This window comes from Pseudophryne corroboree, chromosome 8, assembly GCF_028390025.1.
Source record: "Pseudophryne corroboree isolate aPseCor3 chromosome 8, aPseCor3.hap2, whole genome shotgun sequence".
NCBI classification, from domain to species: domain Eukaryota; kingdom Metazoa; phylum Chordata; class Amphibia; order Anura; family Myobatrachidae; genus Pseudophryne; species Pseudophryne corroboree.
In genome coordinates this window covers 478,034,107-478,049,638 of record NC_086451.1, presented here as the reverse complement: position 1 = coordinate 478,049,638, position 15,532 = coordinate 478,034,107, and positions in this window count along the sequence as shown.

Genomic DNA, 15,532 nt, shown 5'->3' with positions numbered 1-15,532 from the left:
CCTTGACTCCCCTGAAGAGTGTAGAAATACCTGTGATGCTGGACTGGGTGCATCCAACATGGTGATGATGGTATACAGGAAATATTGGGGACATGGCCGTAACTAGGTGTGTGCGGAGTGTTCTCCACACATAGCGCTGCAGGGTAGGGGGCGTTGTTGGCAGCACTTGTCAATGATGAATTATCTAATTACTTTCACTTGAAGGTTCCCCCCTTTTTGAAGCCCAGTATCTCCTGACCACCCCTGTCTCCTACCCCCACCCCTTTTGTCACTAATACCTATACAGCATTCATGGACTTGACTTGAGAGCTCTTTATTGTTCAGTCGCACTGTCCGTTATTACATTTTGGGATGCTGATATGCCCAGGATTCAAACCCGTTGCCTATGACACTGCAGTCGAATACTTTATTCATTAAACTATTTGCCCTTGCATAGAAAGATAGAGAATTCCAAGCTGGAGAGTTGTAGCTATCTGAAGCATACCTTGTACTCTGTGAACGGGTGATCAGCGTTGTAGCTGAGCAGATCTATGTGGTGTGTGGCTGCCAGGGATTGGATGTGTGGCTGCACACTGCAGGGATCTGCTTCATTATGGTGCTGGTTATTTCTTACGGGGTACAGGTAGCTTCATGTAGCTATAAATCTCATAGTTTTTATACAGGATCAAGTGGTTCGGTGGGTGGGGTGTTTGCCTGGGATGCCGCCGGTTGTGGGTTTGAGTCCTGGGTGTTGCAGTATATTGAAATGTGTTATTTAAAAAGGGGTATTGTGGCTGAATGGTGGCGAGCTCGCGGGTTGAGTGCATGAATGTGTTATAAAGAGGATTTGTGCTCAAATCCATTGTCTTGCAGTGTTCTATAAAATTCTAGTTACGGCTCTGATTGGGGAGAAGAATTTAAGAATACAGTAGAGATGAGCGCCTGAAATTTTTCGGGTTTTGTGTTTTGGTTTTGGGTTCGGTTCCGCGGCCGTGTTTTGGGTTCGAACGCGTTTTGGCAAAACCTCACCGAATTATTTTTGTCGGATTCGGGTGTACTGCTGCACCATGTAGATGAGAAGTTAAATGCTGGGACCCAGGGAGATCTGTACCCCAATCTGATGTACTGCTGCACTATGTAGATGAGAAGTTATATGCTGGGACTCAGGAAGGTCTTTACCCCAATCTGATGTACTGTTGCACCATGCAGATGAGAAGTTATATGCTGGGACCCAGGGAGGTCTGTCCCCTAATCTGATGTACTGCTGCACTATGTAGATGAGAAGTTATATGCTGGGACCCAGGGAGGTCTGACCCCAATCTGATGTACTGCTGTACCATGTAGATGAGAAGTTACATGCTGGGACTCAGGGAGGTCTGTCCCCCAATCTGATGTTCTGCTTTACCATGCAGATGAGAAGTTACATGTTGGGACTCAGGGAGGTCTGTCCCCCAATCTGATGTACTGCTGTACCATGTAGAAGAGAAGTTATATGCTGGGACCCAGGGAGGTCTGTCCCCCAATTTGATGTACTGCTGCACTATGTACATTAGAGATGAGCGCCTGAAATTTTTCGGGTTTTGTGTTTTGGTTTTGGGTTCGGTTCCGCGGCCGTGTTTTGGGTTCGAACGCGTTTTGGCAAAACCTCACCGAATTATTTTTGTCGGATTCGGGTGTGTTTTGGATTCGGGTGTTTTTTTCCAAAAACACTAAAAAACAGCTTAAATCATAGAATTTGGGGGTCATTTTGATCCCAAAGTATTATTAACCTCAAAAACCATAATTTACACTCATTTTCAGTCTATTCTGAATACCTCACACCTCACAATATTATTTTTAGTCCTAAAATTTGCACCGAGGTCGCTGTGTGAGTAAGATAAGCGACCCTAGTGGCCGACACAAACACCGGGCCCATCTAGGAGTGGCACTGCAGTGTCACGCAGGATGTCCCTTCCAAAAAACCCTCCCCAAACAGCACATGACGCAAAGAAAAAAAGAGGCGCAATGAGGTAGCTGTGTGAGTAAGATTAGCGACCCTAGTGGCCGACACAAACACCGGGCCCATCTAGGAGTGGCACTGCAGTGTCACGCAGGATGGCCCTTCCAAAAAACCCTCCCCAAACAGCACATGACGCAAAGAAAAAAAGAGGCGCAATGAGGTAGCTGACTGTGTGAGTAAGATTAGCGACCCTAGTGGCCGACACAAACACCGGGCCCATCTAGGAGTGGCACTGCAGTGTCACGCAGGATGGCCCTTCCAAAAAACCCTCCCCAAACAGCACATGACGCAAAGAAAAAAAGAGGCGCAATGAGGTAGCTGACTGTGTGAGTAAGATTAGCGACCCTAGTGGCCGACACAAACACCGGGCCCATCTAGGAGTGGCACTGCAGTGTCACGCAGGATGTCCCTTCCAAAAAACCCTCCCCAAACAGCACATGACGCAAAGAAAAAAAGAGGCGCAATGAGGTAGCTGTGTGAGTAAGATTAGCGACCCTAGTGGCCGACACAAACACCGGGCCCATCTAGGAGTGGCACTGCAGTGTCACGCAGGATGTCCCTTCCAAAAAACCCTCCCCAAACAGCACATGACGCAAAGAAAAAAAGAGGCGCAATGAGGTAGCTGACTGTGTGAGTAAGATTAGCGACCCTAGTGGCCGACACAAACACCGGGCCCATTTAGGAGTGGCACTGCAGTGTCACGCAGGATGTCCCTTCCAAAAAACCCTCCCCAATCAGCACATGATGCAAAGAAAAAGAAAAGAAAAAAGAGGTGCAAGATGGAATTATCCTTGGGCCCTCCCACCCACCCTTATGTTGTATAAACAAAACAGGACATGCACACTTTAACCAACCCATCATTTCAGTGACAGGGTCTGCCACACGACTGTGACTGATATGACGGGTTGGTTTGGACCCCCCCCAAAAAAGAAGCAATTAATCTCTCCTTGCACAAACTGGCTCTACAGAGGCAAGATGTCCACCTCATCTTCACCCTCCGATATATCACCGTGTACATCCCCCTCCTCACAGATTATCAATTCGTCCCCACTGGAATCCACCATCTCAGCTCCCTGTGTACTTTGTGGAGGCAATTGCTGCTGGTCAATGTCTCCGCGGAGGAATTGATTATAATTCATTTTAATGAACATCATCTTCTCCACATTTTCTGGATGTAACCTCGTACGCCGATTGCTGACAAGGTGAGCGGCGGCACTAAACACTCTTTCGGAGTACACACTTGTGGGAGGGCAACTTAGGTAGAATAAAGCCAGTTTGTGCAAGGGCCTCCAAATTGCCTCTTTTTCCTGCCAGTATAAGTACGGACTGTGTGACGTGCCTACTTGGATGCGGTCACTCATATAATCCTCCACCATTCTATCAATGTTGAGAGAATCATATGCAGTGACAGTAGACGACATGTCCGTAATCGTTGTCAGGTCCTTCAGTCCGGACCAGATGTCAGCATCAGCAGTCGCTCCAGACTGCCCTGCATCACCGCCAGCGGGTGGGCTCGGAATTCTGAAGGAGGAGATGTTGACAGGTCGCGTTCCGCTTGACTTGACAATTTTGTCACCAGCAGGTCTTTCAACCCCAGCAGACCTGTGTCTGCCGGAAAGAGAGATCCAAGGTAGGCTTTAAATCTAGGATCGAGCACGGTGGCCAAAATGTAGTGCTCTGATTTCAACAGATTGACCACCCGTGAATCCTTGTTAAGCGAATAAAGGGCTGCATCCACAAGTCCCACATGCCTAGCGGAATCGCTCCCTTTTAGCTCCTTCTTCAATGCCTCCAGCTTCTTCTGCAAAAGCCTGATGAGGGGAATGACCTGACTCAGGCTGGCAGTGTCTGAACTGACTTCACGTGTGGCAAGTTCAAAGGGCATCAGAACCTTGCACAACGTTGAAATCATTCTCCACTGCACTTGAGACAGGTGCATTCCATCTCCTATATCGTGCTCAATTGTATAGGCTTGAATGGCCTTTTGCTGCTCCTCCAACCTCTGAAGCATATAGAGGGTTGAATTCCACCTCGTTACCACTTCTTGCTTCAGATGATGGCAGGGCAGGTTCAGTAGTTTTTGGTGGTGCTCCAGTCTTCTGTACGTGGTGCCTGTACGCCGAAAGTGTCCCGCAATTTTTCTGGCCACCGACAGCATCTCTTGCACGCCCCTGTCGTTTTTTAAAAAATTCTGCACCACCAAATTCAAGGTATGTGCAAAACATGGGACGTGCTGGAATTTGCCCATATTTAATGCACACACAATATTGCTGGCGTTGTCCGATGCCACAAATCCACAGGAGAGTCCAATTGGGGTAAGCCATTCCGCGATGATCTTCCTCAGTTGCCGTAAGAGGTTTTCAGCTGTGTGCGTATTCTGGAAAGCGGTGATACAAAGCGTAGCCTGCCTAGGAAAGAGTTGGCGTTTGCGAGATGCTGCTACTGGTGCCGCCGCTGCTGTTCTTGCGGCGGGAGTCCATACATCTACCCAGTGGGCTGTCACAGTCATATAGTCCTGACCCTGCCCTGCTCCACTTGTCCACATGTCCGTGGTTAAGTGGACATTGGGTACAACTGCATTTTTTAGGAGACTGGTGAGTCTTTTTCTGACGTCCGTGTACATTCTCGGTATCGCCTGCCTAGAGAAGTGGAACCTAGATGGTATTTGGTAACGGGGGCACACTGCCTCAATAAATTGTCTAGTTCCCTGTGAACTAACGGCGGATACCGGACGCACGTCTAACACCAACATAGTTGTCAAGGACTCAGTTATCCGCTTTGCAGTAGGATGACTGCTGTGATATTTCATCTTCCTCGCAAAGGACTGTTGAACAGTCAATTGCTTACTGGAAGTAGTACAAGTGGGCTTACGACTTCCCCTCTGGGATGACCATCGACTCCCAGCGGCAACAACAGCAGCGCCAGCAGCAGTAGGCGTTACACGCAAGGATGCATCGGAGGAATCCCAGGCAGGAGAGGACTCGTCAGACTTGCCAGTGACATGGCCTGCAGGACTATTGGCATTCCTGGGGAAGGAGGAAATTGACACTGAGGGAGTTGGTGGGGTGGTTTGCGTGAGCTTGGTTACAAGAGGAAGGGATTTACTGGTCAGTGGACTGCTTCCGCTGTCACCCAAAGTTTTTGAACTTGTCACTGACTTATTATGAATGCGCTGCAGGTGACGTATAAGGGAGGATGTTCCGAGGTGGTTAACGTCCTTACCCCTACTTATTACAGCTTGACAAAGGGAACACACGGCTTGACACCTGTTGTCCGCATTTCTGGTGAAATACCTCCACACCGAAGAGCTGATTTTTTTGGTATTTTCACCTGGCATGTCAACGGCCATATTCCTCCCACGGACAACAGGTGTCTCCCCGGGTGCCTGACTTAAACAAACCACCTCACCATCAGAATCCTCCTGGTCAATTTCCTCCCCAGCGCCAGCAACACCCATATCCTGGTGTACTTCAACACTGACATCTTCAATCTGACTATCAGGAACTGGACTGCGGGTGCTCCTTCCAGCACTTGCAGGGGGCGTGCAAATGGTGGAAGGCGCATGCTCTTCACGTCCAGTGTTGGGAAGGTCAGGCATCGCAACCGACACAATTGGACTCTCCTTGTGGATTTGGGATTTCAAAGAACGCACAGTTCTTTGCGGTGCTTTTGCCAGCTTGAGTCTTTTCAGTTTTCTAGCGAGAGGCTGAGTGCTTCCATCCTCATGTGAAGCTGAACCACTAGCCATGAACATAGGCCAGGGCCTCAGCCGTTCCTTGCCACTCCGTGTGGTAAATGGCATATTGGCAAGTTTACGCTTCTCCTCCGACAATTTTATTTTAGGTTTTGGAGTCCTTTTTTTACTGATATTTGGTGTTTTGGTTTTGACATGCTCTGTACTATGCCATTGGGCATCGGCCTTGGCAGACGACGTTGCTGGCATTTCATCGTCTCGGCCATGACTAGTGGCAGCAGCTTCAGCACGAGGTGGAAGTGGATCTTGATCTTTCCCTAATTTTGGAACCTCAACATTTTTGTTCTCCATATTTTAATAGGCACAACTAAAAGGCACCTCAGGTAAACAATGCAGATGGATGGATTGGATACTAGTATACAATTATGGACGGGCTGCCGAGTGCCGACACAGAGGTAGCCACAGCCGTGAACTACCGCACTGTACTGTGTCTGCTGCTAATATATAGACTGGTTGATAAAGAGATAGTATACTCGTAACTAGTATGTATGTATAAAGAAAGAAAAAAAAACCACGGTTAGGTCACTGGTATATACAATTATGGACGGGCTGCCGAGTGCCGACACAGAGGTAGCCACAGCCGTGAACTACCGCACTGTACTGTGTCTGCTGCTAATATATAGACTGGTTGATAAAGAGATAGTATACTCGTAACTAGTATGTATGTATAAAGAAAGAAAAAAAAACCACGGTTAGGTCACTGGTATATACAATTATGGACGGGCTGCCGAGTGCCGACACAGAGGTAGCCACAGCCGTGAACTACCGCACTGTACTGTGTCTGCTGCTAATATATAGACTGGTTGATAAAGAGATAGTATACTCGTAACTAGTATGTATGTATAAAGAAAGAAAAAAAAACCACGGTTAGGTCACTGGTATATACAATTATGGACGGGCTGCGGAGTGCCGACACAGAGGTAGCCACAGCCGTGAACTACCGCACTGTACTGTGTCTGCTGCTAATATATAGACTGATTGATAAAGAGATAGTATACTCGTAACTAGTATGTATGTATAAAGAAAGAAAAAAAAACCACGGTTAGGTGGTATATACAATTATGGACGGGCTGCCGAGTGCCGACACAGAGGTAGCCACAGCCGTGAACTACCGCACTGTACTGTGTCTGCTGCTAATATATAGACTGGTTGATAAAGAGATAGTATACTCGTAACTAGTATGTATGTATAAAGAAAGAAAAAAAAACCACGGTTAGGTCACTGGTATATACAATTATGGACGGGCTGCCGAGTGCCGACACAGAGGTAGCCACAGCCGTGAACTACCGCACTGTACACTGGTTGATAAAGAGATAGTAGTATACTCGTAACAACTAGTATGACGACGGTATAAAGAATGAAAAAAAAACCACGGTTAGGTGGTATATAATACAATTATGGTTGGACGGACTGCCTGCCGAGTGCCGACACAGAGGTAGCCACAGCCGTGAACTACCGCACTGTACACTGGTTGATAAAGAGATAGTAGTATACTCGTAACAACTAGTATGACGACGGTATAAAGAATGAAAAAAAAACCACGGTTAGGTGGTATATAATACAATTATGGTTGGACGGACTGCCTGCCGAGTGCCGACACAGAGGTAGCCACAGCCGTGAACTACCGCACTGTACACTGGTTGATAAAGAGATAGTAGTATACTCGTAACAACTAGTATGACGACGGTATAAAGAACGAAAAAAAAACCACGGTTAGGTGGTATATATTATAATACAATTATGGATGGACGGACTGCCTGCTGAGTTCCGACACAGAGGTAGCCACAGCCGTGAACTACCGCACTGTACACTGGTTGATAAAGAGATAGTAGTATACTCGTAACAACTAGTATGACGACGGTATAAAGAACGAAAAAAAAACCACGGTTAGGTGGTATATATTATAATACAATTATGGATGGACGGACTGCCTGCCGAGTTCCGACACAGAGGTAGCCACAGCCGTGAACTACCGCACTGTACACTGGTTGATAAAGAGATAGTAGTATACTCGTAACAACTAGTATGACTATGACGACGGTATAAAGAAAGAAAAAAAAAACCACGGTTAGGTGGTATATAATACAATTATGGATGGACGGACTGCCTGCCGAGTGCCGACACAGAGGTAGCCACAGCCGTGAACTACCGCACTGTACTGTGTCTGCTGCTAATATAGACTGGTTGATAAAGAGATAGTATACAATACTACTAATATACTGGTGGTCAGGCACTGGTCACCACTAGTCACACTGGCAGTGGCACTCCTGCAGCAAAAGTGTGCACTGTTTAATTTTAATATAATATTATTTATCATGTACTCCTGGCTCCTGCTATAACAACCTGCAGTTAGAGATGAGCGCCTGAAATTTTTCGGGTTTTGTGTTTTGGTTTTGGGTTCGGTTCCGCGGCCGTGTTTTGGGTTCGAACGCGTTTTGGCAAAACCTCACCGAATTATTTTTGTCGGATTCGGGTGTGTTTTGGATTCGGGTGTTTTTTTCAAAAAACCCTAAAAAAACAGCTTAAATCATAGAATTTGGGGGTAATTTTGATCCCAAAGTATTATTAACCTCAAAAAACATAATTTACACTCATTTTCAGCCTATTCTGAACACATCACACCTCACAATATTATTTTTAGTCCTAAAATTTGCACCGAGGTCGCTGTGTGAGTAAGATAAGCGACCCTAGTGGCCGACACAAACACCGGGCCCATCTAGGAGTGGCACTGCAGTGTCACGCAGGATGTCCCTTCCAAAAAACCCTCCCCAAACAGCACATGACGCAAAGAAAAAAAGAGGCGCAATGAGGTAGCTGTGTGAGTAAGATTAGCGACCCTAGTGGCCGACACAAACACCGGGCCCATCTAGGAGTGGCACTGCAGTGTCACGCAGGATGTCCCTTCCAAAAAACCCTCCCCAAACAGCACATGACGCAAAGAAAAAAAGAGGCGCAATGAGGTAGCTGACTGTGTGAGAAAGATAAGCGACCCTAGTGGCCGACACAAACACCGGGCCCATCTAGGAGTGGCACTGCAGTGTCACGCAGGATGGCCCTTCCAAAAAACCCTCCCCAAACAGCACATGACGCAAAGAAAAAAAGAGGCGCAATGAGGTAGCTGACTGTGTGAGTAAGATTAGCGACCCTAGTGGCCGACACAAACACCGGGCACATCTAGGAGTGGCACTGCAGTGTCACGCAGGATGTCCCTTCCAAAAAACCCTCCCCAAACAGCACATGACGCAAAGAAAAAAAGAGGCGCAATGAGGTAGCTGTGTGAGTAAGATTAGCGACCCTAGTGGCCGACACAAACACCGGGCCCATCTAGGAGTGGCACTGCAGTGTCACGCAGGATGTCCCTTCCAAAAAACCCTCCCCAATCAGCACATGATGCAAAGAAAAAGAAAAGAAAAAAGAGGTGCAAGATGGAATTATCCTTGGGCCCTCCCACCCACCCTTATGTTGTATAAACAAAACAGGACATGCACACTTTAACCAACCCATCATTTCAGTGACAGGGTCTGCCACACGACTGTGACTGATATGACGGGTTGGTTTGGACCCCCCCCAAAAAAGAAGCAATTAATCTCTCCTTGCACAAACTGGCTCTACAGAGGCAAGATGTCCACCTCATCTTCACCCTCCGATATATCACCGTGTACATCCCCCTCCTCACAGATTATCAATTCGTCCCCACTGGAATCCACCATCTCAGCTCCCTGTGTACTTTGTGGAGGCAATTGCTGCTGGTCAATGTCTCCGCGGAGGAATTGATTATAATTCATTTTAATGAACATCATCTTCTCCACATTTTCTGGATGTAACCTCGTACGCCGATTGCTGACAAGGTGAGCGGCGGCACTAAACACTCTTTCGGAGTACACACTTGTGGGAGGGCAACTTAGGTAGAATAAAGCCAGTTTGTGCAAGGGCCTCCAAATTGCCTCTTTTTCCTGCCAGTATAAGTACGGACTGTGTGACGTGCCTACTTGGATGCGGTCACTCATATAATCCTCCACCATTCTATCAATGTTGAGAGAATCATATGCAGTGACAGTAGACGACATGTCCGTAATCGTTGTCAGGTCCTTCAGTCCGGACCAGATGTCAGCATCAGCAGTCGCTCCAGACTGCCCTGCATCACCGCCAGCGGGTGGGCTCGGAATTCTGAGCCTTTTCCTCGCACCCCCAGTTGCGGGAGAATGTGAAGGAGGAGATGTTGACAGGTCGCGTTCCGCTTGACTTGACAATTTTGTCACCAGCAGGTCTTTCAACCCCAGCAGACCTGTGTCTGCCGGAAAGAGAGATCCAAGGTAGGCTTTAAATCTAGGATCGAGCACGGTGGCCAAAATGTAGTGCTCTGATTTCAACAGATTGACCACCCGTGAATCCTTGTTAAGCGAATTAAGGGCTGCATCCACAAGTCCCACATGCCTAGCGGAATCGCTCCGTGTTAGCTCCTTCTTCAATGCCTCCAGCTTCTTCTGCAAAAGCCTGATGAGGGGAATGACCTGACTCAGGCTGGCAGTGTCTGAACTGACTTCACGTGTGGCAAGTTCAAAGGGCATCAGAACCTTGCACAACGTTGAAATCATTCTCCACTGCACTTGAGACAGGTGCATTCCACCTACTATATCGTGCTCAATTGTATAGGCTTGAATGGCCTTTTGCTGCTCCTCCAACCTCTGAAGCATATAGAGGGTTGAATTCCACCTCGTTACCACTTCTTGCTTCAGATGATGGCAGGGCAGGTTCAGTAGTTTTTGGTGGTGCTCCAGTTTTCTGTACGTGGTGCCTGTACGCCGAAAGTGTCCCGCAATTCTTCTGGCCACCGACAGCATCTCTTGCACGCCCCTGTCGTTTTTTAAAAAATTCTGCACCACCAAATTCAAGGTATGTGCAAAACGTGGGACGTGCTGGAATTGGCCCAGATTTAATGCACACACAATATTGCTGGCGTTGTCCGATGCCACAAATCCACAGGAGAGTCCAATTGGGGTAAGCCATTCCGCGATGATCTTCCTCAGTTGCCGTAAGAGGTTTTCAGCTGTGTGCGTATTCTGGAAAGCGGTGATACAAAGCGTAGCCTGCCTAGGAAAGAGTTGGCGTTTGCGAGATGCTGCTACTGGTGCCGCCGCTGCTGTTCTTGCGGCGGGAGTCCATACATCTACCCAGTGGGCTGTCACAGTCATATAGTCCTGACCCTGCCCTGCTCCACTTGTCCACATGTCCGTGGTTAAGTGGACATTGGGTACAGCTGCATTTTTTAGGACACTGGTGACTCTTTTTCTGAGGTCTGTGTACATTTTCGGTATCGCCTGCCTAGAGAAATGGAACCTAGATGGTATTTGGTACCGGGGACACAGTACCTCCAACAAGTCTCTAGTTGGCTCTGCAGTAATGATGGATACCGGAACCACGTTTCTCACCACCCAGGATGCCAAGGCCTCAGTTATCCGCTTTGCAGTAGGATGACTGCTGTGATATTTCATCTTCCTCGCAAAGGACTGTTGAACAGTCAATTGCTTACTGGAAGTAGTACAAGTGGGCTTACGACTTCCCCTCTGGGATGACCATCGACTCCCAGCGGCAACAACAGCAGCGCCAGCAGCAGTAGGCGTTACACGCAAGGATGCATCGGAGGAATCCCAGGCAGGAGAGGACTCGTCAGACTTGCCAGTGACATGGCCTGCAGGACTATTGGCATTCCTGGGGAAGGAGGAAATTGACACTGAGGGAGTTGGTGGGGTGGTTTGCGTGAGCTTGGTTACAAGAGGAAGGGATTTACTGGTCAGTGGACTGCTTCCGCTGTCACCCAAAGTTTTTGAACTTGTCACTGACTTATTATGAATGCGCTGCAGGTGACGTATAAGGGAGGATGTTCCGAGGTGGTTAACGTCCTTACCCCTACTTATTACAGCTTGACAAAGGGAACACACGGCTTGACACCTGTTGTCCGCATTTCTGGTGAAATACCTCCACACCGAAGAGCTGATTTTTTTGGTATTTTCACCTGGCATGTCAACGGCCATATTCCTCCCACGGACAACAGGTGTCTCCCCGGGTGCCTGACTTAAACAAACCACCTCACCATCAGAATCCTCCTGGTCAATTTCCTCCCCAGCGCCAGCAACACCCATATCCTCCTCATCCTGGTGTACTTCAACACTGACATCTTCAATCTGACTATCAGGAACTGGACTGCGGGTGCTCCTTCCAGCACTTGCAGGGGGCGTGCAAATGGTGGAAGGCGCATGCTCTTCACCTCCAGTGTTGGGAAGGTCAGGCATCGCAACCGACACAATTGGACTCTCCTTGTGGATTTGGGATTTCGAAGAACGCACAGTTCTTTGCGGTGCTTTTGCCAGCTTGAGTCTTTTCAGTTTTCTAGCGAGAGGCTGAGTGCTTCCATCCTCATGTGAAGCTGAACCACTAGCCATGAACATAGGCCAGGGCCTCAGCCGTTCCTTGCCACTCCGTGTGGTAAATGGCATATTGGCAAGTTTACGCTTCTCCTCCGACAATTTTATTTTAGGTTTTGGAGTCCTTTTTTTTCTGATATTTGGTGTTTTGGATTTGACATGCTCTGTACTATGACATTGGGCATCGGCCTTGGCAGACGACGTTGCTGGCATTTCATCGTCTCGGCCATGACTAGTGGCAGCAGCTTCAGCACGAGGTGGAAGTGGATCTTGATCTTTCCCTAATTTTGGAACCTCAACTTTTTTGTTCTCCATATTTTATAGGCAGAACTAAAAGGCACCTCAGGTAAACAATGGAGATGGATGGATTGGATACTAGTATTGGATACCTGCCGACTGCCGACACAGAGGTAGCCACAGCCGTGAACTACCGCACTGTACACTGGTTGATAAAGAGATAGTAGTATACTCGTAACAACTAGTATGACACTATGACGACGGTATAAAGAATGAAAAAAAAACCACGGTTAGGTGGTATATATTATAATAATAATACAATTATGGATGGACGGACTGCCTGCCGACTGCCGACACAGAGGTAGCCACAGCCGTGAACTACCGCACTGTACACTGGTTGATAAAGAGATAGTAGTATACTCGTAACAACTAGTATGACACTATGACGACGGTATAAAGAATGAAAAAAAAACCACGGTTAGGTGGTATATATTATAATAATAATACAATTATGGATGGACGGACTGCCTGCCGACTGCCGACACAGAGGTAGCCACAGCCGTGAACTACCGCACTGTACACTGGTTGATAAAGAGATAGTAGTATACTCGTAACAACTAGTATGACACTATGACGACGGTATAAAGAAAGAAAAAAAAATACCACAGTTAGGTGGTATATATTATAATAATAATACAATTATGGATGGACGGACTGCCTGCCGACTGCCGACACAGAGGTAGCCACAGCCGTGAACTACCGCACTGTACACTGGTTGATAAAGAGATAGTAGTATACTCGTAACAACTAGTATGACACTATGACGACGGTATAAAGAAAGAAAAAAAAATACCACAGTTAGGTGGTATATATTATAATAATAATACAATTATGGATGGACGGACTGCCTGCCGACTGCCGACACAGAGGTAGCCACAGCCGTGAACTACCGCACTGTACACTGGTTGATAAAGAGATAGTAGTATACTCGTAACAACTAGTATGACACTATGACGACGGTATAAAGAATGAAAAAAAAACCACGGTTAGGTGGTATATATTATAATAATAATACAATTATGGATGGACGGACTGCCTGCCGACTGCCGACACAGAGGTAGCCACAGCCGTGAACTACCGCACTGTACACTGGTTGATAAAGAGATAGTAGTATACTCGTAACAACTAGTATGACACTATGACGACGGTATAAAGAATGAAAAAAAAACCACGGTTAGGTGGTATATATTATAATAATAATACAATTATGGATGGACGGACTGCCTGCCGACTGCCGACACAGAGGTAGCCACAGCCGTGAACTACCGCACTGTACACTGGTTGATAAAGAGATAGTAGTATACTCGTAACAACTAGTATGACACTATGACGACGGTATAAAGAATGAAAAAAAAACCACGGTTAGGTGGTATATATTATAATAATAATACAATTATGGATGGACGGACTGCCTGCCGACTGCCGACACAGAGGTAGCCACAGCCGTGAACTACCGCACTGTACACTGGTTGATAAAGAGATAGTAGTATACTCGTAACAACTAGTATGACACTATGACGGTATAAAGAATGAAAAAAAAACCACGGTTAGGTGGTATATATTATAATAATAATACAATTATGGATGGACGGACTGCCTGCCGACTGCCGACACAGAGGTAGCCACAGCCGTGAACTACCGCACTGTACACTGGTTGATAAAGAGATAGTAGTATACTCGTAACAACTAGTATGACACTATGACGGTATAAAGAATGAAAAAAAAACCACGGTTAGGTGGTATATATTATAATAATAATACAATTATGGATGGACGGACTGCCTGCCGACTGCCGACACAGAGGTAGCCACAGCCGTGAACTACCGCACTGTACACTGGTTGATAAAGAGATAGTAGTATACTCGTAACAACTAGTATGACACTATGACGACGGTATAAAGAAAGAAAAAAAAATACCACGGTTAGGTGGTATATATTGTAATACAATTATGGATGGACGGACTGCCTGCCGAGTTCCGACTGCCGACACAGAGGTAGCCACAGCCGTGAACTACCGCACTGTACTGTGTCTGCTGCTAATATAGACTGGTTGATAAAGAGATAGTATACAATACATACAACAATATACTACTATACTGGTGGTCAGGCACTGGTCACCACTAGTCACACTGGCAGTGGCACTCCTGCAGCAAAAGTGTGCACTGTTTAATTTTAAATTAATATAATATTATGTACTCCTGGGGGCTCCTGCTATAACAACCTGCAGTGCTCCCCAGTCTCCCCCACAATTATTATAAGCTTTGCCTTTTATACATTGATGTGCAGCACACTGGGCTGAGCTGAGTGCACACAGACTGAGTCACACTGTGTGACTGGCTGCTGCTGTGTATCGTTTTTTTTTCAGGCAGAGAACGGATATAGCAGAGAACGGATATATTAAAATAAATAAAAGTTAACTAACAACAACTGCACTGGTCACTGTGGTAAACTCTGTCTGACTCTGCACAATCTCTCTCTCTCTTCTAATCTAATTTCTAATGGAGAGGACGCCAGCCACGTCCTCTCCCTATCAATCTCAATGCACGTGTGAAAATGGCGGCGACGCGCGGCTCCTTATATAGAATCCGAGTCTCGCGAGAATCCGACAGCGTCATGATGACGTTCGGGCGCGCTCGGGTTAACCGAGCAAGGCGGGAGGATCCGAGTCTGCTCGGACCCGTGAAAAAAACATGAAGTTCGTGCGGGTTCGGTTTCAGAGAAACCGAACCCGCTCATCTCTACCTGCAGTGCTCCCCAGTCTCCCCCACAATTATAAGCTTTATATACAATACATTGATGTGCAGCACACTGGGCTGAGCAGTGCACACAGACTGAGTCACTGTGTGACTGTGTATCGTTTTTTTCAGGCAGAGAACGGATATATTAAATAAAACAAACAACTGCACTGTCTCTGGTGGTCACTGGTCACTGTGGTCGTCAGTCACTAAACTCTGTCTGCACTCTGCACTCTCTTCTAATCTACAGTATCACAGCAATCTCTCTCTCTCTCTCTCTTCTAAATCTAATCTAAATGGAGAGGACGCCAGCCACGTCCTCTCCCTATCAATCTCAATGCACGTG